Consider the following 23,832-nt stretch of genomic DNA (forward strand, 5'->3'; position numbering starts at 1 on the left):
ATGAAGGCAAAGGGTTGTCCATGGATAATATAAATCAATATCTCGAGAACATAGAGATGCCTCTAATAAAACAAGCTCAATTTGACCAATTACAAGCTCCAATAATAAAAGAGGAGGTATACGAGACAATCAAAATGTCACCAAAACAAAAGGCTCTGGGAACAGATGGGTACACTTCAGAGTTCTTTAAATTAATGCTTTGTAAGGTGGGAGATATTTTGATGGAAGTATACAATAAACTTTTTAAAGATGCAGATATAATGGAAACCGGAAATACAGCTTATATAAAGGTGATCCCCAAAGGGAAAGTTGACTCATTAGATCCGGCCTCATACAGGCCAATATCACTAATTAATGTGGATGCCAAGATGTATTCAAGAATATTAGCAGATAGACTGGCAGCGGTCCTTCCTGGTATCAGCCATGACTCACAAAATGGATTTAGAAAAGAAAGACACGGGGTGAGAAATATAAAAAATATACTTGGGGTTCTTGACTGGGCCAGGGCCAATCCATCTTCAATGAAAAATGCGGCAATAATGTCTTTTGACGCGGAGAAAGCATTTGACAGTGTGGCCTGACCCTGACTCATCAAAGTGATGGAAAGGATAGGAATAAAGGGTTCTTTTTTAGCAGCAATTAATGCTATGTATCACCACCCATATGCACAAATAGTTACACAAGGAGTTATATCAGAAAAGTTTAGATTGTATCGTGGCACCTGGCAGGGATGCCCTTTAACACCTTTATTATTCAATATAGCTATTGAACCTCTAGCGAGATATGTATCACAGTCCTCATGGATAGAAGATCTAAAACTTGGGGAAGAGGAAGTTAAAATAGCTCTATTTGCGGATGATTTGATTTTGTTTGTACACAATATAAAAGTGCAGATAAGAAAAATATTAGAAACACTGCACAAGTTTGAAAATTTGGAGGGTTATTGTAAAGGATCTGCCAGGCACAGCTTCGGGGTTAACTCCCAGAACTAATCAGTCAACACCTGAGAATACATCCCTGAGACTGACTCCTGCTTCCACCATTCAGGCTGGCAGGCTTAGGAGTGGGAGAACCTATCGTAACCTGGCCAGACTCAGCTAGCTCCCGCCCTCGGTCTATTTAAGCCTGCACTTCCTGTCCCTCGGTGCTTGTGATTCTTTCCTTGTGGTTTCCTGGCCCAGCTACAGCTCCTGCTATTTTTGATCCTGCTCCATACAGAACCTGGCTTACCGACTACTCTTCTGCTTTTCGTTTTGTACCTCGCACACTCCTGGCTTGACTCGGCTCGTTCACCACTCTGGTTGCTCACGGTGTTGCCGTGGGCAACGGCCCCTTTTTCTTGCTTGTGTTCCTTTGTATGTTTGTCGTGTTTGTCGTGCACTTACTGAGCGCAGGGACCGCCGCCCAGTTGTACCCCGTTGCCTAGGGCGGGTCGTTGCAAGTAGGCAGGGACAGAGTGGCGGGTAGATTAGGGCTCACTTGTCCGTCTCCCTACCCCCTGCCATTACAGTTATAAAATTAATAGCACAAAAACTGAGGTTTTATTGCTGGCTAAACAGATGGATGTGGGATGGGATCAAGAGATTGGATTGAACATTGTAAAAGACAAGATCAAATATCTGTGGATCTACAGTGAAGGAAATAAGTATTTGATCCCTTGCTGATTTTGTAAGTTTGCCCACTGTCAAAGTCATGAACAGTCTAGAATTTTTAGGCTAGGTTAATTTTACCAGTGAGAGATAGATTATATAAAAAAGAAAACATAAAATCACATAGTCAAAATTATATATATTTATTTGCATTGTGCACAGAGAAATAAGTATTTGATCCCCTACCAACCATTAAGAGTTCAGCCTCCTCCAGACCAGTTACACGCTCCAAATCAACTTGGTGCCTGCATTAAAGACAGCTGTCTTAAATGGTCACCTGTATAAAAGACTCCTGTCCACAGACTCAATTAATCAGTCTGACTCTAACCTCTACAACATGGGCAAGACCAAAGAGCTTTCAAAGGATGTCAGGGACAAGATCATAGACCTGCACAAGGCTGGAATGGGCTACAAAACCATAAGTAAGACGCTGGGTGAGAAGGAGACAACTGTTGGTGCAATAGTAAGAAAATGGAAGACATACAAAATGACTGTCAATCGACATCGATTTGGGGCTCCATGCAAAATCTCACCTCGTGGGGTATCCTTGATCCTGAGGAAGGTGAGAGCTCACCCGAAAACTACACGGGGGGAACTTGTTAATGATCTCAAGGCAGCTGGGACTGCAGTCACCAAGAAAACCATTGGTAACACATTACGCCGTAATGGATTAAAATCCTGCAGTGCCCGCAAGGTCCCCCTGCTCAAGAAGGCACATGTACAGGCCCATCTGAAGTTTGCAAATGAACATCTGGATGATTCTGAGAGTGATTGGGAGAAGGTGCTGTGGTCAGATGAGACTAAAATTGAGCTCTTTGGCATTAACTCAACTCGCCGTGTTTGGAGGAAGAGAAATGCTGCCTATGACCCAAAGAACACCGTCCCCACTGTCAAGCATGTTGTTTTGGGGGTGTTTCTCTGCTAAGGGCACAGGACTACTTCACCGCATCAATGGGAGAATGGATGGAGCCATGTACCGTCAAATCCTGAGTGACAACCTCCTTCCCTCCACCAGGACATTAAAAATGGCTCGTGGCTGGGTCTTCCAGCACGACAATGACCCGAAACATACAGCCAAGGCAACAAAGGAGTGGCTCAAAAAGAAGCACATTAAGGTCATGGAGTGGCCTAGCCAGTCTCCAGACCTTAATCCGATCGAAAACTTATGGAGGGAGCTGAAGATCCGAGTTGCCAAGTGACAGCCTCGAAATCGTAATGATTTACAGATGATCTGCAAAGAGGAGTGGGCCAAAATTCCATCTAACATGTGTGCAAACCTCATCATCAACTACAAAAAACGTCTGACTGCTGTGCTTGCCAACAAGGGTTTTGCCACCAAGTATTAAGTCTTGTTTGCCAAAGGGATCAAATACTTATTTCTCTGTGCACAATGCAAATAAATATATATAATTTTGACTATGTGATTTTCTGTTTTTTTTTTTTTTATATATAATCTATCTCTCACTGGTAAAATTAACCTAGCCTAAAAATTCTAGACTGTTCATGTCTTTGACAGTGGGCAAACTTACAAAATCATCAAGGGATCAAATACTTATTTCCTTCACTGTATATTGGGAGAGACATACATGATATTTACAGGATGAATTTTGTGCCGGTACTGGATGATGCCAAAAGGGAACTCATTTTTTGAAAGGATTTGCCATTATCATTACATTACATTACAAAATGTTGATCTTCCCTAGATAATTGTATAAGCTCAAAATGATTCAACTCCTATTGAAAAATAATGACATAAAAAATATCAATAAAGCCTTTCAGAAATGTGGAGACATAAAAAATCCCATATGTCGATGAAGAATCTACAAAAAGATATTGTAGTTGGAGGGATATCCTTCCCGGACATCCGGGCATATAATATTGCTTGTATTGCAAGATATGTTATAGAGTGGATAAATGATAATAATAGATTTGTTAATTCTAAAATAGAAAAACAATTAACAGTATCAATCTCCTTGCGGACATATCTCCATCAATCACCGAGTGGGGGTCCCTTGAGGACAGGATCTTCGGTTTTATTGAGAGATTTTAAAATAGTATGGAGATTGCTGAGAAAAAGCTTTGATTTATCCTACAGCTTGTCAGGGTTTTTGACCTTTAGGGAATATTTACAATCTAAAGGATATCAGAATAATATAGAATGGACAAAAAGATGGGCTTAAAAAGGTATATGCAAAATCTCAGATTTGGTGGATGAACAAAATAGAAAACTTAAAACCTTTGGCAAAATAAAAGAACAATTGGGTCTTGAGCAAGGGTTTTTCTTGCAACACATTCAAATATGCCACATAATAAAAAAACAAGGGGATTTAAAAAAAATTACTGGGTATCAAACAAAAATAATTTGGAGATATGATGAGAGGTATGTAGGGGAGTCTTTCGATTGCATTTATCAGAAATAAAATCCCGGTTAAGGCAAATAGGAAAGGTATAAAAAATATTATTAAAAAATGGAAAAGAGATCTGGATACACATATCTCGGAGGAAGAAGTAGAAAAATGTCTGGTAAAAGGATGGGCCTGGGTTAGGAGGACATCATCATCTGAAAATTTAAGAGAGATGCAGCGGAAGGTAGGGGCTAGACTTTATAATGCATTTAACCTGCCTTACGAAAAATATGTACCTAATTATACACGACAATGCCCAAAATGCGGGGAGATTAACGCAGGATTGATCCATTGTTGCTGGCTATGCCCGGCAAACAGAAGGTTGCAGGTTATTAGCTATGTACTAAAATGTGTTTGGTACAGTTTAACCCGGGTGAAAAAGATAACCATCTTTCTGATATAATTCATTTCATGACACTTTCAGTGAAAAAAGTTATTCTATCAGGTTAAGAGATTATGGAAGAAAATATTATATTGGCAGTGGATCGACAAAAATAAATTAAAAAGAGAGAACAATCCAGCTGGAAGGAAAACAAAATGGGAGTCAATTGTTAATAGAATATTATCTAGAGCAGAGTTTAAAGAAATGTACATAAATTAAAATAAAAAGGAAGGAAAGAGGATGAGCATGGATCATGGCGGGGGTAAAGTATATTTGAAATATCCTTTTTGTCAATATAAATGTATGTTTATACAAAATTCCACCTGCGAGGGGATAATGTTTTTATCTAGATGAAAAACCAAATAAAGTATTTGAAAAACAAAACACTGATCCCCAGCCTTAGTAATGGATGCTGTCAATCAGATAGTGGCAATTACACTGGTGGTAATAAAGTATTAAAAAAAACACATAGACATAAGAAACATTTATTTAACTGAAATAAAATCTCCCTCACACAACCTGCTTTCACGACTTCATTTAAAAAAATATATTTAAAAAAAATGTAGACCATCAAAGTAGAACAATAAATCTATGATGTAGTCCAAATGGTCCATTGGAACCTACCCAAAAAAAAATAATTTGTATGAAAAATAAAACTAATTTCCTTCTCCACTGCAATGCAATAGAAACTAGAGGTCAATGAAAAATAATTCCCCTTCATGTAACACTGCTACCTTTCAACTGAAAAGTCATTCGCCAAGGGAAAAATGTTTCCCCATGTCAGAGTACCTGGTCTCAGGCCCAGGTGAAGTTTTCTCTTACTCCACCACCGGGAAACATTTTTTCCTCTGGTGGAAGATTTTTTCATTGACATGTAGCCGTTCTATAGGGGTGGTGTTAGGGAGGGAAAACTCCGCAATTGCACAGTGCCACCAAAATGGGCTGCTACTCTTGGGCCAGTGCTGTGTGCTTGACCCCAAGCTACACTTTGCCAGCCAGCCCTGGGCCGTTGGCTCCCTGCCCGACCATTTTCTCTCATAGGCCACAGCCTGGTTTAGGCCTGCGGTCTACAACTCTCCAAGAGCACGCTGATGACATCAGCGGCTTATCGCGATGACGTCACCGCATCATGAAATACGCGCTGGGCCGCTGAACTCAGCAGAAAGTCAGAACGTTTGGCTGGGGTTACTTGGATAGGATTTTTTTTGGGGGGGGGTGCCTTTCTATAGTTTTCCTCAGGCAGCAAAGGGGCTAGGTTCACCCCTGCCTCCAAGCGGTGTATTCTGGCAAGTAAAGGTTAAAGAAACCTTCTAATGAGGGCAACGAGTCTTACCTTTTTAACTCCTTTAGGGTCAATTCACACTTTCTGTAAATACTGTGGATTTTCTGCAGCAAATAGAGTAACACTGCATAAATACTGAGCAGAAAAAACGCTCATAAATTGACCTGCAGTGCAGAATTTTATTCCGCAGCATGTCAATTGTATTTGAGTAAACGCTGCTTATTTGTTGCGGTTTTCCCCATTCAATTCAATGGGGAGGTAAAACCCACAACAAACAGCAGTAGTTGCATTTTTTTGGGGTGGATTCACAGCGATTCTGCTGCAAATAAATCAACTCAGAAAAAAAAAATCTTATACTTACCCAGAAGTCTGTGTTTCTTACTCCAGGCCGGCCTCCTGGAATGATATTTCATCCCATGTGACCGCTGCAGCCAATCACAGGAGGTAGTGGCGGTCACATGGGGTGAAACGTCATCCCATGGGGCGGGCCTAGCTGACGTCAGAGAATCTCTAGTGACTGGTATAGTGCCAAGGGACTGGCGCAGCGCAAATGTGGTGCCTATTTTCAAAAAGGGCTCTAGGTCTTCCCCGGGTAATTATAGACCAGTAAGCTTAACATCCATCGTGGGGAAAATGTTTGAGGGGCTATTGAGGGACTATATACAGGATTATGTGACAATAAATAGCATTATAAGTGACAGCCAGCACGGTTTTACTAAGGACAGAAGTTGTCAAACTAACCTAATCTGTTTTTATGAAGAGGTGAGCAGAAGTCTAGACAGAGGGGCCGCTGTGGATTTAGTGTTTTTGGACTTTGCAAAGGCATTTGACACTGTCCCCCATAGACGCCTAATGGGTAAATTAAGGACTATAGGTTTAGAAAATATAGTTTGTAATTGGATTGAGAATTGGCTCAAGGACCGTATCCAGAGGGTTGTGGTCAATGATTCCTACTCTGAATGGTCCCCAGTTATAAGTGGTGTACCCCAGGGTTCAGTGCTGGGACCACTATTATTCAACTTATTTATTAATGATATAGAAGATGGGATTAATAGCACTATTTCTATTTTTGCAGATGACACCAAGCTATGTAATATAGTTCAGTCTATGGAAGATGAATTGCAGGCAGATTTAAACAAACTAAGTGTTTGGGCGTCCACTTGGCAGATGAAGTTTAATGTAGATAAATGTAAAGTTATGCATCTGGGTACCAACAACCTGCATGCATCATATGTCCTAGGGGGAGCTACACTGGTGGATTCACTTGTTGAGAAGGATCTGGGTGTACTTGTAAATCATAAACTCAATAACAGCATGCAGTGTCAATCAGCTGCTTCAAAGGCCAGCAGGATATTGTTGTGTATTAAAAGAGGCATGGACTCACGGGACAGGGATGTAATATTACCACTTTACAAAGCATTAGTGAGGCCTCATCTAGAATATGCAGTTCAGTTCTGGGCTCCAGTTCATAGAAAGGATGCCCTGGAGTTGGAAAAAATACAAAGAAGAGCAACGAAGCTAATTAGGGGCATGGAGAATTTAAGTTATAAGGAAAGATTGAAAGAATTAAACCTATTTAGCCTTGAAAAAAGACGACTAAGGGGGGACATGATTAACTTATATAAATATATTAATGGCACATACAAAAAATATGGTGAAATCCTGTTCCTTGTAAAACCCCCTCAAAAAACAAGGGGGCACTCCCTCCGTCTGGAGAAAAAAAGGTTCAAGCTGCAGAGGCGACAAGGCTTCTTTACCATGAGAACTGTGAATCTATGGAATAGCCTACCGCAGGAGCTGGTCACAGCAGGGACAGTAGATGGCTTTAAAAAAGGGTTAGATAATTTCCTAGAACAAAAAAATATTAGCTCCTATGTGTAGAAATTTTTCCTTCCCTTTTCCCGTCCCTTGGTTGAACTTGATGGACATGTGTCTTTTTTCAGCCGTACTAACTATGTAACTATGTAACTATGTAACCCATGTGACCGCCGCTGCAACCAATCACAGGCTATGTGCTGCCGTTTTTCTCGGCTGACATTTTGGGCGAAAAACTGCACTACAGAGTTCATTAAAATAATGGACAGTGGATTCTCCAAAGATGAATCTAACACCCTTACCTCTTCGGGCTGTAAGAGCCAGGCTTCCAAACAACTGGCAACAAGTTTTATCTAGGCTCACCTCATTGCAACGAACTTTAAAAAACAAGTCTGAAATGAAAGATCAGTTTGTGTCCTTTATGGATAGGATATTTCGCAATGACCATGCGGAGCCAGCTCCACCTTTGCAAGAACATGAAGAGTGCTGGTATCTCCTCTCCTTTGGAGTATATCATAAAACCGAATCAGATCAGGGTGGTATTTGACTCAAGTGCCAGGCATAGTGGTGTATCTCTGAATTACGTTCTCCTCACTGGTCCAAACCTGACCAATAACCTGGTAGGAGTGCTGATGAGGTTCAGAAAAGAGGCAGTCGGCATAACCGCTGACATTGAACAAATGTTCCATTGTTTTATCGTACGACAAGATCACAGGAGTTACCTTAGGTTTGTGTGGCACCGAGACAACAATGCTTGTGTTTGGTAACACTCCTTCATCTGCAGTTGCTACAAATGGCCAGTTTGGACCACCTCTGATAACGAATCAGAAATAAGAGAGAACGCTCTATACACTGTGTTGTACGTGGACAATTCACTCAAATCCTTGCCAACAGCGGAGGAAGCCATAGATCTGCTGAAAAGAACGCAAGGCATGCTTTCTGAGGCTCACCTCAGGTCACAGAAAATTGCATTCAACAGTGCTGTTGTCATGAAAGCCTTTCAGCCCAGCGATCACGCGGAAGAATTCAGAGACTTGAATCTAGGCTTAGACAATCCAAAGTCTAGGTTTAAGATGGGACTTGTTCAATGATTCTGTCAGCTTTCAGGTCAGTTGTGCAGACAAACCATTTACTAAGCGTGGGGTTCTCTCAGTTGTGAACAGCCTATATGATCCACTTGGATTTGTAGCACCATTAACTGTACAAGGCAAATTCCTGTTAAGATGGCTCACGGAGTCTATTGAGGACTGTGATGCTCCACTGCCCACTGACAAACAACAAAAGTGGGAATCTTGGAAGGAATCTCTACGTGCCTTGGATAGGATTGACATACCATGATGCTACACCCAAGCATCTCTTGCCGTGAGTCAGAGAAAGGAAATCCACGTATTTTCAGATGCATCTACTGAGGACATAGCAGCTATTGCCTATTTGAAGTTGTAATGAATCTCATGTTGGATTTCTTTTCGGGAATGCTAAATTAGCTCCTAGACCTGAGCATACCTTCCCTAGGCTTGAACTTTGTGGAAATGTACTAGCTATAGAGATTGCAGATTTTATGCAGCGTAAGCTAGATATTTACATTGATGAGATAAAATTTTACACAGAAAGCAAGGTTGTTCTGGGTTATACATACAACCAGACAAAACGCTTCTATGTTTATGTCAGTAACCGCATTGAAAGGATTAGGATGTTCTCTAAACTTGAACAATGGCACTATGTTCCATCCCATCTCAACCCTGCAGATTGTGCCACCAGATCAGTGTCCGTTAGAGCCTTTGAAAATTCTTCTTGATTGACAGGTCCGGAGTTCTTGCTGAACAGACCAAAGAGACTTATAATGAAGACGTCTTCAGTCTCCAAGACCCTGACAATGATTCAGAGATTCGTCCTGATGTTAGTACCTTTGCCACCTGGTACAAAGAGAAGTTTGGCTAGGGCTGTAAGCGTTTCGAACGCTTCTCCAAATGGCTAAAGCTTGTACGCACCATTGCAAGCTTAGTTCACATTGTACAGTGCTATCACACTGAGAACACTAACGTTGCTTTTCATGGTTGGCATGTGTCATAAGCCTCTCTTTGCAGATGACATTTCCCTAAGTGAGTTGATCATGATATGTCATGTACAGCAGAGTGCCTTTGACACAGAACTGAAATGTATACACGACAAGCGAGATATTCCAAAAACATCCCCATTGTCAACTTGAAACCAGTTATCGACAATCATGGCATGCTGAGGGTTGGTGTTCGCTTAAACAGGGTCAAGTTGGAGAGTTCAGAAAGCAATCCTCTAATTATTCCTGGCCGCCGCCATGCTACCACCCTGCTGATACGGCATTATCACGAAAGGGTCAAGCACCAAGGCAAACATTTCACTGAGGGTGCTTTAAGAGCTGCAGGCCTTTGGATAGTTGGAGAAAAAAGACAGATTGCAAACTTAATTCACCATTGCATTCAGTGTCACAAGTCAATTGGAAAATTTCAACAACAGCAAGTCTGGTTTGCCAGCTGATAGGACAAGTACTGAGCCATTGTTTACTTACATTGGTCTGGATGTCTTCGGATCATGGGCAGTCACTGCACTTAGAACCAGAGGTGGTCACACCGACAGCAAACGATGGGCAGCTTTGTTTACATGCATGAGTGTACGAGCTATACACATAAAAGTGATAGAATCCATGGACGCTTCCAGTTTCATCAACGCTTTAAGACGATTTCTCGCCATCAGAGGACCAGTAAAGCTGTTGAGATCCGACTGCGGAACCAACTTCACAGGCCCCTGTTGTGAATGCAAATGAACTCTAAGCCAGTTCAGGACTACTTGGCTGATAATGGCTGCACATGGATCTTTAATACTCCCCATGCTTCTCATATGGGCGGTTCATGGGAAAGGATGATAGGCATCACTCGTAAGATTTTGGATTCTATCCGCATGGATTCAAATTTAACCACCTTCTTAGCTGAGGTGTCTGCTATTGTCAACTCAAGGCCTCTTGTTACTGTATCCACGGATACAGAATCACCTATTATTCTCACTCCAGCGACTCTTCTCACTCAGAAACTTGGAACTGTTCCTAATCCACCCGAAGACTCTACATCTGCTAACCTATATCAGAGACAGTAGAAACATGTTCAACATCTGGCTGTTTGTGGAGTAGATGGAAAAACGAGTACCTTACTCTCCTTCAAGGACGAGGAAATTGGCAGCATGTAAAACCGAACTTACAGATAGGAGATCTTGTTCTCATGAAGGACCAGAAGGTGGAAATAAACGCGTGGCCCATGAGGCTTATCTCAAAGATTTTTCCTAGCGAAGACGGAAAAGTTCGTACGGTGGAAGTGACCGTCACAAAACAGGGTGACTCCAAATCTTTCATCAGACCTATATCCAAGGTTGTCTTGCTATTACCTGTTGAGAAGTAATTCGCTGTCAAGCCAAAAGGAACCTGCAAAAGAACGTTCAATCGACGTAGGTCTTCATCACTTGATACGTACCTGGAACTTTGACTATTGGATTACAACGATTGGCCTAGTGTGCCTCTCCAATACGAAGATGGGTTATCCATTTGATTATACCAAGAACAGTTGCCTGTATTGTGAACTAGGCTTACAAGCCATTGGACTACCCCTGTCCATATATTCAAGTTATTATTGTTTTATGCCTTGCTTGCCTTTTGTCTTTCAAGTCAGAACCTTTGTTGTACATCAGACAGAAATGACTCCTTGATCTCAGATCATATAGTGAAATCCTAGGATTTCAGATGGGGAGTGTGCTGTCCCAGCTTAGGGCTTCCCATATGGAATCCACTTATGTTGCATTCAGTGTTATTTCTGTTATACACTATGCTTAGTGTGCCTCGCTGCCACATTGTGGTCATTGTTATATTTAGTTTATGTAAGTTATCAGTGGCTGTAATTTACTATTTGTCATTCTTTCTGTTACTCCTCCTGTTTTGTGATGTCATATCCTGTGTCCTGCAGTCCTTCCTATTTGCCAGATATGTATCACAGAGCTGAAGAGAGGATTTTCCTTTGACTTCTATCACATCATTTCTCAAGGTACATTTCAATAAATTACCTAAAGGCTGTAACATCTACGGCCGCAGACCGTCGGGACTACTCACCCCCTGATGGCCGCAGCCATGGACTTGTGAGCGCTGGTCCGCATCTCCTCCCCAGGAGAAGCGAGCGCTCACTTCCGCTCCACTCTGCTGTGTCTCATAGGGGGCTGCCGTAAAGAGCCAGTATGCGCACATGTTAAACATGACTAAATAGCCCATGATAACCCTGGACTTAAGTAGGGCCCTGCCCTTTTGCTCATTGCCTGAGCTTTGTTTGCATTCCTCTGTTAGTCTTGCAAATAGTCCCTTAGCTGTATCCTGTTCCCTGTCTTCCCGTGCCCTGCTACCTGTATCCCGTGCTGTATTTGTTCCTGTACCATCTCTAGTGTTGGAGTCATCTTGTGCCGACTAATACGCCTGCTGACTTACACCACGTCTGGTGTCATCTGCCACGTTTTGCATCACCTGCAGCCAAGGTCCCATCTGTGCTGTTGCTACTGTCTGGACTATTACAGGTACCCTTGTGCTGGACTTTGTATATACTTGGTACACTGTTCTTTGGCCAGCTGCTACCCCGCTACAGCGGTGTGGCCCAGTGGGTCCACATACCCACAGATCATGACAAAGGCATCCATTGCATCTCCCTCACTGGATTTCTGCTGGTGTCGCTAAGAGAATGAGTATAGTGAGTTCACTATCTTCCATTGCTTGTACAAGAGCTTGCCACTCACACTCAGAGATTTCTATCAAGTACATCGGTGGCAGAATACTCAGCCTTATCATTTCCAGAACAAAAAGTTTAGAGGGAACAGTGCTGAAATCCACAGCGAAATCCGTATATGTTATATGCTGATTTTCCCCACAAAATGTTATTAGGTAATTGCTCATGGATTTAAGCTTCTAAGATATGTGACAAATCTGCTAGAAATCTATGACAGTTAACCCCTTCCCGCCATTTCACGTACAGTTATGTCATGGGAGATGGCCTTTTCCCGCATCTCCACGTAACTGTACGTGAAGGAGATGAAGCTGGCTCAGGAGCTGAGCCAGCGACATCACCGCCGGGTGACAGCTGTATGTTACAGCTGGCACCCTGAGGTATCGGCCAGGACTGGAGCTAGCCTCCGATCCGACCGATTAACCCCTCACATGCTGCGTTCAATAGAGATCGCAGCATGTGAGGGGTTTATAGCCATCGGCACCCCAGCAATGTGATCGCTGGGTTGCCGGTGGCTGCAAAGGTGATCGGAGGGCTAATACTTACCTCCCGGTCCGCCAGTAATGGAATCCTCCTATGCCCCGTCGTCGGCGGGGCCCAGAAGGCTTCCGCTACCATTGGCAAGATGGCGCCGGCACAGCTTCCGGCTCAGAAGCTGAATCGGCGTCATCAGCAGTGGGTGTCCGCTGTATGTTACAGCGGACACCCCGATCTATTCTTGCCGATTCCTGCCATTAACCCCTTCAATGCAGCGATTCAATGCCATCGCTGCATCAAAGTGGTTTGTATGCAATCGGCAGCCTTGCCATGCCGACTGCTACTATGGCAACAGGATGCCTAACAATGGCTTCCTATCTGCCATTACGTTAGCCGATTAGGCCCCGCCCGGAGGCGGAGCCTGATCGGCTTGCTGTCAGTGAACAACTGACAGTTCTAATACATTGCACTACATAGGTAGTGCAATGTATTAGAACATCAAACAAACAGTTGGACCTTCAAGTCCCCTAGTGGGACAAAAGAAAAGTGTAAAAAAAAGTAAAAATAAAAGTTGTAAAAAATACAATAAAAGTTTCAAATAATAACACAAAACACAATCGCCCTTTTTCCCTTATCAAGTCATTTATTATTGAAAAAAATAATAAAGCCATACATATTTGGTATCGCTGCGACCGTAACGACCTTAACTATAAAAATATTATGTTATTTATTCCGCACAGTGAACGCCGTAAAAAATAACTAAAAAATACTGACATAATTGCTATTTTTTAGTCACTTTGTCTTCCAAAAATTAAAATAAAAAGAGATCAAAAAGTCGCATGTACCTAAAAATTTTACCTATAAAAACTATAACTCGTCTCGCTAAAAACAAGCCCTCATACAGCTCCGTCGACGAAAAATTTAAAACCGTTATGGCTCTCACAACTTGGCGACAGAAAAAATTCTCTTTACAAAAGTTATTTTATTGTGCAAAAAGTTGTAAAACAGGGGGGCGTGGCTTGAACGCTGCAGTGACCGGACGCAACTCTGGTGAGCTCCGCCGAAAGAGGACTTACCCTGCTTCATCTGCCGGATAATATAGCTCTGACTGAGCTGAAACAATTCTGCCTTTTCTCCCTGATGACTCGGGGACGACCGGGCACCCGTTCAGATCCATTTTCGGCGATTTTTCGACGATTCCTGATGGAGGAACAAGTGAGGCCTTGCCTCGTGTTAGACCGGGGCCTGGATTTCCGGCAAGACGGATCGGAGAGACCAGAGGAGTTGTAGCAGGTACCAATAAGTGTACATTAAGCAGACGCAGCTACCTTAAGGACGCTGATGCTGATCTGATAGATCCACATTAGATATACCTGTCTGGGTCTTACTGGCAGTTGGAGCCTCACTATGAAGTCTGGGGAGAATAGGCCTAGGCCTGAACCTGCAGACAAGCGTCCATAGACTTCAGAGTAATTGCCACTCATACCCCCAAGCTTCATATTATAACACTACCCAAGAGAGCAACGCTCTAATATTTTATTGCTAGGAGCATACCTAGTGTTTATGTTCTATCACTGAACTGCCATATACTGCAGTCATCTGGACTTCAACTACACATTTTTTGCTAGGCGACCCCCTCCCCCCCCCCTCCATTGCTAGGGAGGTAGTTGGGAAGATGTAAGTGCGGTTCTGAATGAGCTACATGTAACTACCACTGGAGAGACACGCACTTTCTTTTTTTTTTCTTTGGTACCACAAACTAATACAAGGTGGTGAAAACGGGCAAAGATAAGCTCAAGGACATACAACACACACCTAAAAAGCACAAAAGTCAACATGAAGTTGACCGTTTCTTTAACAAAAAGCACTCTGCCTCCTCCTCTGCTGGGAGTCACTTATCCGCACATGAAGAAGATACTGAAATGTCACAAGATGGTGATTCAGATAGAGAGAGCAGTACAGCTCAATATTGTGTCATTGAATGCGAGAGGGCTTAATACTCCTCAAAAACGCAGCCAAGTATTTGCTATAACCAGGAAAGCTCGATCAGACATTCTATTCCTGCAAGAAACCTATTTCAGACACACACACACACCCTCACTAACCCACACCTCATTCTCACAGTGGTTTCACAGCACACACTCCTCTGCATCAAGAGGAGTCAGCATTGCCATTGGTAGATCGGTTCCATTCACCCTGATAGCTCAACAAATCGATCCTGCTGCTAGATATGTATTTATTAAAGGGACAATAGGGAACACAATGATCACTTTAGCTAACATCTATGCTCCTAACAGAAATCAAGCTAAATGGTTAACTAGTACTTTAAATAAGATACACATTTTTAAAGAAGGAATTCTTGTTCTGGGAGGGGATTTCAATTTTGTCTTAGAACACAACATAGATGCTACTTCCAAAACTTCGGCTATATCCAACAAAGCGCTCAGGACAATGAAGAGGGCACTAGCTGACCTCTCGCTCGTCGATGCATGGAGAGCAGCCCATCCTGACACAAAAGATTTCACATACTATTCCACAGTACACAGGACATACCACAGATCAGATCGCATATATATTTCCAACAGACACCTCGGCGACGTTACTGCCTCAGACATAGGGTCCATACTAAAATCTGATCACGCGCTAATTTCCATGTCCTTATCTATTTTGTCTCTCCCTAGAAAAACGTTGAACTGGTCACTAAATGAAACGTTGTTGGGCTCTCCAGATGATATTTTAAAGATAGAAAGCAAACTTCAGGAGTATTTTCACTTTAATAACATTCCGGAGACCCCTGTTCCTATCATATGGGAGGCTCATAAAGCCTGTGTCAGAGGCGAGTTTATTGCTCTAGGTTCTAGACTCAAAAAAGCCAGGGATGCCACAATGAACTCCCTATTGAACAGAATTTCAGCCTTAGAAACACTTAGAAAACAATCCGCTATACAGAAATCTAAACCTGAACTCGTGAAATTGAGAAATGATCTCAGGGATCTCCTGAATGTTAAAGCTGCTAAGGCTCTCCAGCGATGTAAATTTAAATATTACGCTAATGGAGATAAGTGGTCCAAAATTATGTCAGGACTTCTTAAAAAACAAAATGAAAAATCCTATATTACCAAACTGAAAACAGAAAAAGGTTTCACAGATTCTATTCCTCTCTCTATAACTTGGAGACTGGCGGTCCAACCTCAAATATGGGAAATCGTTCTGCCCCCATTGAATCTTTCCTTGAGGGTATGTTCACACGAGGGCGTCCGTAACGGCTGAAATTACGGGGATGTTTCAGCCTGAAAACATCCCCGTAATTTCAGCCGTAACGGCATGTGCAGGCGCTTGAACGCTGCGTCCATTACGGACATAATTGGCGCTGCTATTCATTGGAGTCAATGAATAACGGCTCCAATTACGGCCAAAGAAGTGACGCGGGCATCTATTTACGCGCCGTCATTTGACAGCGGCGCGTAAATATACGCCTCGTGTGAACAGACAAACGTCTGCCCATTGCTTTCAATGGGCAGATGTTTGTCAGCGCTATTGAGGCGCTATTTTCGGACGTAATTCGGGGCAAAAATGCCCGAATTACGTCCGTAATTAGTGCGTGTGAACATACCCTGACTCCATCTCCTTACCTAGATTAGAGGAGGCGGATCTGGAGGGGTTGATGGCCCCTTTTACAGAACAAGAAGTTAGGGAAGTGCTTGCCTCCCTACCCAGTGGTAAGAGCCCTGGCCCTGATGGGTTCCCCATATTTTATTACAAAACATTCGCTGCAACTCTGTTGCCGCACTTTGTGAAACTTAGCAATTCATTATTGGAGGGAGAGGGTCTCTCCAAACGAATGCTTGACGTGCATATCACAGTTATCCCAAAAGAAGGCAAGGACTCTATGGTATGTGGAAGTTATAGGCCCATTTCCCTCCTGAACACAGACGTCAAATGGTGGGCAAAGTTACTGGCACATCGCATAAATCTATTACTCCCCAAACTGATCAATCCAGAAAAGACAGGTTTTGTACCGCAAAGGGAAGGGAAATTTAACACTACCAGGGTAATTAATGTAATATCTTGGGCAAAAAAACTCAAAATTCCCCTAGTTCTCCTCAGCACTGATGCAGAAAAGGCGTTCGATCGTGTTGCATGGGACTTTATGACAGCGACTCTCATTAGATATGGTTTTCCTCCCGCCTTTATCAGAGCCATCTTCACGCTTTACCATCAGCCATCCGCTAGGATCAAAATAAATGGTACCCTCTCACCATCCTTTGATATTTACAATGGAACGCGACAGGGTTGCCCGCTGTCCCCATCTCTATTTGTATTAACTATAGAACCTCTAATTCAGAAATGTATACAGTCCCAAGAGGTTCAGGGCCTTAAGATTGGGGATGTTACTCACTCAACGGCAGCATTAGCAGACGATCTACTTCTATTTATATCAAACCCATTCCAAGCTTTTCCAGTAATTCTTGCGATTCTGGAGGACTTTGGAAAAATTTCAAATTTCAAGATTAATCTGGGAAAATCCGTAGCTCTAAATATCTCGGCGCCAAAATCAAAAATCCAACGTCTCAAATTGTCTACACCCTTCACATGGAACTCAACCGACATAACATATCTATGTGTTCGTATCCCCTCAGAACCTGCTAAGCTGTTCGAGTATAACTATAAAACGCTATATAAGAAAATTAGTTTGCATCTCACAGGCTTAAGAATCCCGTATGTCTCTTGGATGGGTAGAAAGAACATTCTCAAATGTTATATAATGCCGCAAATTTTGTATGTGATGCAGACAATTCCTATTTGGCTCCCGAAATCCTTCTTTATCCAAATGCACCGCCTATTCTCGAAGTTTATATGGAATGCTGCTCACCCTATGCTTGCATACGCTCAAATGCGACTTGGCACATGGCAAGGGGGATGCGGATTACCAGATGTTCAGGCCTACTATAGAGCTAATCATCTAGCTAGATGGCTGACGCTAGTGCACCCACAGCAGCCTGTGTGGCCTCACACTCACGTTGAACGACAGATTCTTGGGGAGGAGGGGATCATACACCTTTGGTCCAATGTTCCGATAAAGGCAGGTAATTTGAGTGACACACTGAAAGGCACAGTGGAGGTGTGGCAGCACCTCCTTATAAAACTAGAATCGGATACGGGACCCTCTCCACTTATGCCTCTCAAGGTCCTCCCAGCCTTCCTGAAAGCAGCAGTTACCCCGATTCACTTTCCTTGGTCCCACTTACAACGAACCTTAGTATATCCTACTCTACAAAATGTCTCGGCCCTACCGAAACTAGCGGACTTATTAAATCCACTAGAATCTACCTCCATTCCATTCATACATGAATTTGCATTCAATAAGGTATGTAGAGAATTTTGTACAAGGTATACACAACCATTAAGGGACATTAATTGGCTAGAACATTATTTGCTATTCCCAAACTTACCCAAAGGCCTTCTCTCTAAAATATACACTAAACTGTTGGCATGGGAAAAGGAGTTCTCCACCACCTTTACCCCTTCTGAAGTCTCTACTGTTCTGTCCAACTCGCATGGATTTTCCCGCTGTGTTAAGATCCAAGAGAACTCATTTAAGACGCTGACGAGATGGTATAGAACCCCCCAGCTCCTCCATAAATGGCGGCTTACCACTAACGAATTATGTTGGAGGTGTGGATTAGATGTGGGGACTATCTCACATTTATGGTATCACTGTTCAGTCCTAAATAAATTTTGGTCTGAGGTTGGGAGACTTATTAATGTAATATGTGGGGTGAACATATGCCTCACCCCTGAACTGGTGGTACTCAGGTTACCTAACACTTCATTTAGACCAACTAAGCATTCACTAGTAACCCACTTGCTGACAGCAGCCAAACTTCTTCATCCCCATGCAATGGAAATCTGAGTCCCCGTCTACAATCCCTCAATGGCTGGAAAAGGTTAGACAGATTTTCAGAATGGAAGAACTGGCGGGATGGGAGAGTGGAACACACGTAAAATTGCTACAAACATGGAAGAACTGGCTGGAATTCACTAAAAGACCATTATATGGTCATACCCTGACCCCCTCTCCTCTGACCTAATCTTCACACTTATTACTATCTCACATACAGAAGTTGAGCTTTCTAGTACTTACACTTATTTTACTCGGGTCTCATGGTAGTCACCTGTTTTGTTGGTTTATTTGTGTTTATGTTTATCCGTTACTTAAGAGAAATGCCCCTGATGGAAAAGGCAGAAACAATCGAACATGCATCTACTTGGTATAACAGGAAGAATATTAATAAAGCCATACATGACCAGGCTCTCTACTTATCTAGATCTGATTTAAGATTGTCTTTGATTGTGTATAAATACTTCTTTTAGTAGGCCTGTGTGCCGCAAAATTTATATTGCATGTCGTGTTTACATGTTATTATGTATTTCTCAATAAAAATATATTGAAATAAAAAAAAAGTTCTAAAACACAAAAAGTGCTATAAATTAGGTATCACCGGAATCGGACTGACCTGCAGAATAAAGGTAACATGTAATTTATAACGCATGGTGAACACTATATAAAAAGAACTAAAAAAAATATGCCAGAATTGCTGTTTTTTGGTCACCTTGCCTCCCAAAAAAAAGGATAACAAGTGATAAAAAGTCGCATGCACCCCAAAATGGTACCAATAAAAACTACAGCTCGTCACATAAAAAAAAACAGCCCTCATACCACTACGTCTATGAAAAAATAAAATTAGTCAAGGCACCAATAAGCCAGGAATTAAAAATATGCAGTTGTGCCGGCCCGAGGGGAACGTTTCTTCTGTTTCAAGTGGCGAACTATCAAGGCCCCTAAAATTAGGGAACCAGGAAGGGGAGGGCCCAAACATATCTGCTGGAAGTGAGGGCGCCCGTATTATACCAGGACAACACTTTCCCAGCAAAATTCCCCAAACTTCAAAGGTGCGGAGTGTGGACCAAAAGGGGAATAAGTAAAGACCATTTATTAGTGCGACACCGGCCTGTGCAGAAAGGATTGTGTAACAGCATAACACACATCTATGGATTATTTTACTGTTTTTTTTTTACCCCACTATACCACCTGACTATGCCCCTTATATACTCCGCCCGCCTTACATGTACCCCCACATTATAAACGGAAACACCAGTAAGACTCCAAACAAAACTACTACAAGCAAAATCCACGCTCCAAAAGCCAAATAGCGCTACCTCCCTTCTGAACTCTACAGTGTGCCCAAACAGCAGTTTACTTCCACATATATGGCATTGCCATACCCGGGAGAACCCTTTTAACAGTTTTTGGGGTGTGTGTCTCCAGTGGCACAAGCTGGGCGCCACATATTGGCATATCTATTGAAAAAATGTTTTCACTCTGCAACATCGCGTGCACACCAATTTCTGCCAATCACCTGTGGGGTTAATATGCTCACTACACCCCTAGGTGAATACCTTGAGGGGTGTAGTTTCCAAAATGGGGTCACTTCTGGGGGGGATCCACTCTTTTGGTCCCACAGGGACTGTTAGGGATCTGCCAGGTACTACGTCTAGGTATACTCCTGGGATTAATCAATCCACACCTGAGGCCAGACCTGTTAGACTGACACCGTCTCCCACCAACCAGGGTGGCAGGCTCAGGAGTGGGAGAGCCTATCGCGGCCTGGTCAGTCGGAGTTAGCTCCGCCCCCTGTCCTTTATTACCTGCCGTGTTCTCTTCCTCAGTGCTTGTTATTCTTCTGGATTCCTGGCCCCACTGCTGCTTGCTCCAGCCTGCTTCTGCCGTGCTTCTGCCTTGCTGCAGTTCCGCTTTACCTGCTTCGCTTTGCCCCTGGCTTGCTTCCTTCTCCGTGCTCACGTTGGTATACTCCACTTCATCCTGGTCCTGACTATTCGTTCACCGCTCCGTTTCCTCGCGGCGTTCCGTGGGCTACTGCCCCTTCCCTTGCGTGTTCCCTGTTTGTTCTCCCGTGCACTTAGACAGCGTAGGGACCGCCGCCCAGTTGTACCCCGTCGCCTAGGGCGGGTCGTTGCAAGTAGGCAGGGACAGGGCGGTGAGTAGATTAGGGCTCACTTTCCCTTCACCCCCTTCCTGCCATTACATAATTACAAGCCCATACCTAGTCTACCATTCTCCTACGCTGACGCTATCATGGACCCCCTTGAGACCCTGACCCAGCAGATGCAGGGCCTCTCCCTACAGGTCCAGGCCCTGGCCCAGAGGGTCAACCAGGGTGACGCTGCCTTAGTAGTACCCCTCAGCTCACCTCTAGAACCCGACCTCAAGTTACCTGACCGGTTCTCAGGGGACCGTAAGACGTTTCTCTCCTTCCGGGAGAGTTGCAGACTGTATTTCCGCCTAAAACCCCACTCCTCAGGTTCCGAGAACCAGCGGGTGGGTATCATCATATCCCGACTCCAGGAAGGGCCCCAAGAGTGGGCCTTCTCCTTGGCTCCTGACGCCCCTGAACTTTCCTCTGTTGATCGTTTTTTCTCTGCCCTCGGACTCATTTACGACGAGACTGACAGGACTGCTTTAGCCGAGAGTCAGCTGGTGACCTTACGTCAAGGTAGGAGACCGGTTGAGGAATACTGTTCTGATTTTAGAAAGTGGTGCGTAGCTTCTCGGTGGAACGATCCGGCCCTAAGGTGCCAGTTTAGGTTAGGATTATCTGACGCCCTGAAGGATCTGCTGGTTAGCTACCCCTCTTCTGACTCCCTTGACCAGGTTATGGCCCTGCAGTACGACTTGACCGACGTCTCAGGGAACGTCAGCTTGAACGTTTCAATGTGCTCCCCTCTGACTTTTCTGCGATCCCCCCCGAGGTCCCGTCCCCTCGCCCCTCCACGGAGGACTCGGAGGTACCTATGCAACTTGGGGCCTCCATGTCCCCTCGACAACGTAGGGAGTTTCGCAGAATGAATGGTCTCTGCTTCTACTGTGGGGATGACAAGCATCTATTGAACACCTGTCCCAGGCGCAAGAATAAAAAGCCGGAAAACTTCCGCGCCTAAGTGATCATCGGGGAGGTCACTTGGGCGCACAGGTATTTCCCGTTAATGTGAAACGCAATAAAATTTTGCTTCTATTTCAGGTCTCGTTTGCTGGCCGGTCTGCCACAGGCAGTGCTTTCGTGGATTCTGGCTCATCTGCTAATATCATGTCTGTGGAATTTGCTATGTCTCTAAAGATGCCTTTTATTGATTTACCTTATCCTATCCCGGTAGAAGGTATCGACTCCACTCCTCTTGCTAATGGTTATTTTACTCAGCATACTCCTGTTTTTGAACTCCTGGTTGGCTCCATGCATTTGGAGCAGTGCTCTGTACTGGTGATGCAGGGATTATCGTCTGATCTGGTATTAGGTCTTCCCTGGTTGCAGTTGCATAATCCCACGTTTGATTGGAATACTGGGGAGCTTACCAAATGGGGTAATGAATGTCGTATGTCATGTCTTTCTGTTAACTCTATTTCTCCCCGGGAGGAGGTAAACACGCTTCCTGAGTTTGTTCAGGACTTCGCCGATGTGTTTTCTAAGGAGGCCTCCGAGGTGTTGCCCCCCCATAGAGATTACGATTGCGCCATCGATTTGGTGCCTGGTGCCAAGCTTCCTAAGGGTAGGATATTTAACCTTTCATGTCCTGAACGTGAAGCTATGAGGGTGTATATCCAAGAATGCCTGGCCAAGGGTTTCATTCGCCCCTCGACTTCTCCTGTAGGTGCTGGCTTCTTCTTCGTGGGGAAGAAGGATGGTGGTCTTAGGCCGTGCATTGATTATCGTAACCTGAATAAGGTCACCGTAAGGAACCAGTACCCACTTCCTTTGATTCCGGATCTTTTTAATCAGGTTCAGGGAGCCCAATGGTTTTCTAAGTTCGATCTACGGGGGGAATATAACCTTATCCGCATCAAAGAGGGGGATGAGTGGAAAACGGCGTTCAACACACCCGAGGGTCATTTCGAATACCTGGTCATGCCCTTTGGGTTGTGTAATGCCCCTGCTGTCTTCCAGAATTTTATTAATGAAATCCTGAGAGATTACCTGGGTAATTTTCTTGTTGTGTACCTTGATGACATACTGGTGTTTTCCAAGGACTGGTCCTCCCACGTGGAGCATGTCAGGAAGGTGCTCCAGGTCCTTCGGGAGAATAATCTGTTTGCTAAGACTGAAAAATGTGTCTGGGGTACAGGAGATACCATTTTTAGGGCAAATCCTCACTCCTCATGAATTCCGCATGGACCCTGCCAAGGTTCAGGCTGTGGAGGAATGGGTCCAACCTGCCTCCCTTAAGGCGTTACAGTGTTTTTTAGGGTTCGCCAACTATTACAGGAGATTTATTGCCAACTTCTCGGTCGTCGCTAAGCCTCTTACGGACCTTACTCGCAAGGGTGCTGATGTTCTCCATTGGCCCCCTGAGGCCGTCCAGGCCTTTGAGACCCTCAAAAAGTGCTTTATCTCGGCCCCCATGCTGATTCAGCCCAACCAAGAGGAGCCATTTATTGTGGAGGTTGACGCATCCGAGGTGGGAGTGGGGGCCGTCTTGTCCCAGGGTACCAGCTCCCTCACCCATCTCCGCCCCTGTGCTTACTTCTCTAGGAAGTTTTCACCCACGGAGAGTAACTATGATATTGGCAACTGCGAACTTCTAGCCATTAAATGGGCTTTTGAAGAGTGGCGGCACTTCCTGGAGGGGGCCAGACACCAGGTAACGGTCCTTACGGATCACAAGAATCTGGTTTTCCTAGAATCGGCCCGGAGGCTTAATCCTAGACAAACTCGGTGGGCACTATTCTTTACCAGATTTAATTTCTTGGTTACCTATAGGGCTGGGTCCAAGAATATTAAGGCTGATGCTCTGTCACGTAGTTTCATGGCCAATCCTCCTTCCGAGAAGGATCCTGCTTGTATTTTACCCCCTGGTATAATCGTTTCTGCCACGGATTCTGACTTGGCTTCTGATATTGCGGCTGATCAGGGTTCAGCTCCCGGGAACGTCCCTGGGGACAAACTGTTTGTTCCCCTGCAATACCGGCTAA

This window comes from Rhinoderma darwinii, chromosome 5 (assembly GCF_050947455.1).
Source record: "Rhinoderma darwinii isolate aRhiDar2 chromosome 5, aRhiDar2.hap1, whole genome shotgun sequence".
In the NCBI taxonomy this organism is placed as follows: domain Eukaryota; kingdom Metazoa; phylum Chordata; class Amphibia; order Anura; family Rhinodermatidae; genus Rhinoderma; species Rhinoderma darwinii.